Raw genomic sequence first — 5,249 nt, 5'->3', positions numbered from 1 at the left:
GCTACACCCTTCAACCTCTTCAGCAATGCTGGCAGCACTCATACGTCTATTCATTGAGGGAACCATGAATGCCAACATGTACTGTGACATACTGAAACAGAGCATGATCAGTATGCAGTATTCCAGCATGATATCGACCCCAAACACACCTCCAAGACGACCACTGCCTTGCAAAAGAAGTATGTCTCCAGACTTAAACCCTATTGAGCATCTGTGGGGCATCCTCAAACGGAAGGTGGAGGAGCACAAGGTCTCTAACATCCACCAGCTCCGTGATGTGGTCATGGAGGAGTGGAACAGGACTCCAGTGGCAACCTGTGAAGCTCTGGTGAACTCCATGCCCAAGAGGGTTAAGGCAGTGCTGGAAAATAATGGTGGCCACACAAAATATTGACACTTTGGGCCCAATATGGACATTTTCACTTTTAGGGGTGTACTCACTTTTGTTGCCAGCGGTTTAGACATTAATGGCTGTGTGTTGAGTTATTTTGAGGGGACAGCAAATTTACACTGTTACACAAGCTGTATACTCACTACTTTACATTGTAGCAAAGTGTCATTTCTTCAGTGTTGTCACATTAAAAGATATAAACAAATATTTACAAAAATGTGAGGGGTGTACTCACTTTTGTGAGACACTATGTATGAGGCTAAAAGACAAGTGAACACCACTGACCATTACATCCCTTTAACTCATTCACTAAACCAAACTAACTATACAGAACATTCTCAATAATTTACATCGGGAAAAATACATCAATTCAAAACAAACATTATTTAATGGGTCCAGATATTCCCAGGTCTAGAGTATTTTATTTATTGCCAAAAATACATGCTGCTCCAGAAACATGGACCATCCCAGGCGAGATCCCCAGGGGCCGCCCAATAGTGTCAGACTTTGGGAGTGAATCCTATCACATAGCCCAATACATCAACAGTGTTTTAAATCCATTGTCACAAATACACAATAGTTACATAAAGGACACATGATTTTATTGCAAAAACACAAAATATCAGGATTTCAAGCGACTCATTTCTATTTACCATAGACATAAACAGCTTATATACAAATACATAGGAAGAATTGGGGTTGAAAGCTGTTCAGAAAGCCTTTAGAAACCATCCAGATCCACGCAGACCTGATAAATACGTTCTACACATTTTAGAAATCAGTCTAACACAAAATGACTGATTCTCAATTTTACCAACAGATCAAGGGTACAGCAATGGGCAAAAAAATTTGCACCGGTGTATGCGAACATATATAGTGGAATGGGAAACATCCCTTCTTGACAGATGCAAACTTACACCTCTAGTTTACTATAGATACCTGGACGATATCTTTGGGATTTGGCAGCATGGAATGGAGGAATTTGATCAGTTCATCAGAACCGCAAACACACATCACCCGAATATCACAATAAAACACCACTAACAGTCGATTCAGTTTCTGGACACTACAGTGTTTTTGGATGAGCCGGTAGAGCATTCCAGGGCACTCTAAAGTTTACTTTAAAAGATAGACACACATCGTCTCTTACATAAAACCAGTTTTCATCCTAAGCATACATTCAAAGTCATAGTCAAGTCCCAGCTGAAATGTTTCCATCCCATATGTACGGATGAGAATGACTTTCACAACACTACCCAAGTCCTGTTCAAAGCCCTCAAACATAAAGGCTACAGTAGGAGATTCTTACTACAAATCAAAGCCACAACACAGAAATAAAGACTCTACCTCCAGACACCCTGCTAGCAAACCCTCAACATATCATCCCGTTAATAACCACTTACAACCAAACACTAGCTTTAAATTAAAAAAAATTAAAAGCAACTTTCAACACTTATCGATTTTTACAAAAATTCATTTCGGCCTATAGAAAGAACAAAACCTCAAGGGCCTCCTGGTCCGCTCGAGATTTAGCTCCAGAAATCTCCAGCAGCAGTCTCCATGGGGGGGGTCGTTGTAAATTAAAAAACCTAACCCTAAAGTATTAATTGGCTGATAGGCAGTGGAGGCAATTCAAAATGTAGATCTTACAAAAAAAAAAAAAAAAAAAAAAAAAAAAAAAAAGCCTTGAAACAGTGCCATGGAATCAACATGTGGCCAAAAATATATTGAATCCATAGTGATAAGGACTACCATTGAGAATGAACTGGTAAAGTTAAGGAACTGTTTTCGGCTCCTGCATGAAAGGTCCCTGGCTCGAGACCAGGCAGAAACAAGCTGGAAGTTTTGAACTTTGCTTTAATAACTGACTGGTTGTCATCTCCATAGGATCAGGTCCTCTAGGAACAGCCGGAAACCAAGACCCTGAACAGAGTGGATTTCCTTCTTTTGTGCTTTTGTAGCAAAGCAGATAACATTTGCTTACAAAATGAAAGGGAGTCTCTGGTTTTCCACAAAAAGTGGAATCCTGGCTCTTTCATTGCTCAATAAAACAATGAACGTGACAGGAAAATTCTCTGTAATGTACTGGTCACCAAGTTCACCCACCAGCAAAAGGTCTATGCTCAAAAAAGGCTGGGAGCGGTTTCCCTTCCATTGAGCCTTTTGTAGCAAGGCAGATAATAGCTACTTGCAAAATAACAGTCTCTGCTATTCCACTGAATGTGGAAGCCTGGCTCTTTCTTTGACCAAGAAGACAAGAGTAATGCTGCATTTGACTCGAGGTTGCAACTTGTAATTCCAAGCAGGGAAATACAAAGAAAACACACCCTCAACTTGAAATTGCCATTCATCAACAGTGGGAAGTCTTCATCTACTAGTTCCTTCCCTGTACATGGAGTAACGTCAAGTCAACATGTCACTTTGTTGAGTTCTAAATCTGTCACTTACCTTTGTAGTTATTTGCTTTAGATCAGGGTTGTCCAGTCTTATCCAGAATGGGCCAGTGTGGTTGCAGGTTTTCATTCTAACCAAGCAGAAGCCACACTTTGATCTGCTGATCTTGGCCTTCAATAGACTAAACAACTGGAATCAGGTCCCTGTTAGATTGGAATGAAAACCTGAAGATTGGACAACTCTGCTTAAGACCAATCAGCATATAGACATATTCACTTATTAAATATAAAACATTGACCATATAGATAGCGGACTGTGGAAAATGTACACCTTTCATCACAGTTTGGGATAAAGATTGAATACTTCTTTGAAAGGGACCCAATCAATCAGTCAGTCCAATTCAAGGTTTGTTACACTATTTAAATAGGCACCATTTGATAGAGTCTATTGCTTACGGCCATACCACTCTGACAAAGCCTGATCTCATCTGACCTCGGAAGCAGTCAGCAGAAGAAGTCAGCATGGGGGTGTACACTAAAGAAGCTACAGTCACTGTGGATTTGGGAAGTGTCAAAGATGCATGAGCAGAGGACATCAAAGCGGTGACGAAAAGAATTGGAGAGGGGAAAATCCTAGTGGTAAGAATATGAGGCGACACTCGAAAGTGAAGATACAGAAGAGTTAATGGACGGACTGAATCAAAGGTGAAGTGTGTGAAGTGAAAAGACTACAGAACAGGGATTATGTGGTCTCCTTCATGCATCTGCCTGTTTATTTGGATGATGAGGACATTTTTAAAAAGCTGGAGGGATGGAGAGTAACCCCCAATCTCTAAAATTAAAAGGAGAATGTATCTGGGCACAAACATTGAGGATGGGACAAGATTTGTAAAAACAAGGTTCCCGAGAGAGGTGATGTCCCTCCCGTATAGCACTAAGATGGAAACGGCAGAAGGACCGCAGTACTTCCGGGTGATGCACAGTCACCAGGTGAAAACTTGCCGTCTGTGCATGAGCCCGGATCATGTGGTGAAGGATTGCCCTAATTTTAAGTGCTATAAATGTGATGAGAGGGGGCACTTTGCAAGAGACTGCAACACAGTGAAGTGCCCGGATTGCAGAAAGTATTTAAACAAGTGTGAATGCTGGATGGAGAGCGAGGAGAGAGAAGAGGAGCAGATGAACGGGCAGAGTCATGAAGGAGACAGCGAGAAGGAGCAAGAAGAAGAAACCAGAGGAACACAGGTCAGTGACATAACAGAAAACACAGAAAATGGAGAACAGACAGATGAATGCGACAAACAGAACAAGAGGGAGAAATCTGGACACAAATAGACATGACTGAAACTTTGGAAAGTGCATTGGACAGAGCAGAACAAAAAGAACAAAGGAGTAATGAACAACGTGCTGAAAATGAAAGTGAAGAGGGGGAGGAAATGGAGGATAAAACACTGAAAACTATGAAAAGAAGGCGATCGATAAAGGTTATGCCAAGCTTGGAAGCTGCCAGAAAAAGAGTGATTAAAAAGGATGCGCTTAAACATGAAAACAGGTATGAGTGTCTAAAGGACTGGGAGGGGAATGACTGAAAAGATGAGTTTGATGTACGTTTTCCTCAGTCTTATGATTTTAAGAATTGTTACATTTAATGCAAGAGGACTTTTAAATGTAAGAAAATTTGAAAAAGTAAAAGAAATGTGTAAAAAGGAAGATGTTTTACAAGAAACTAACTGGAGAGATGGGTATATAAGTGAAATAAGGAAAAGATGGAATGGGGAAATATTTTATAACAATGGCGATGATAAGTTTGGCAGAGGAGTAGCAATTCTAATAAAAGAAAATAGAGATACAAAATGTAAAATAGATTATAAGGACACATTTGTGAAATGTATGGAAGTAGAGATAGAATATGAAGAGAAGAAAGTAATAGTGGTCAGTGAACATGCACCAACAGGGGAGCAGGAAAAGAGAGAGTATTTTAAGTTTTTAAGGAAGTTTTTAAAGAAGCACAATCAAGGTATTATAATGGGGGATTTTAATACAATGTTTAGTAAATTGGATATGGCTGAGGGAATGGTTTTTAAAACTGACACAGGAAGAAAAGAGCTAAAATTACTGATGGAAGACATGATTAATATATGGAGAGAAAGGAATGAAAAGAAAAAAAAGAATTCCCAAAGTGACAAATAGTCTAGAATTCTATGTGCAAAAAAAGAATAGACTTTGTTTTATGTACAAGGCACATAGAAGGTTTTATAGAAGGGATGAAGTATGAAGAAACAAGCCTAAGTGATCATAAGCCACTTTTTATGCAAATAGACTGGAGAACAGTGAAAAGAGGGCCAGGGGTATGGGTCTTAAACACAGCGCTTTTAAAGAATGAAGAATATGTTGTAAAGATAAAAGATATCATTGAAAATGAAAAAGAAAATGGAATGTATGTGGAAGATAAAAGAATATGGTGG

Source organism: Ictalurus punctatus, unplaced genomic scaffold (genome assembly GCF_001660625.3).
Source record: "Ictalurus punctatus breed USDA103 unplaced genomic scaffold, Coco_2.0 Super-Scaffold_100060, whole genome shotgun sequence".
NCBI lineage: Eukaryota > Metazoa > Chordata > Actinopteri > Siluriformes > Ictaluridae > Ictalurus > Ictalurus punctatus.
This window is presented reverse-complemented; position numbering follows the sequence as displayed.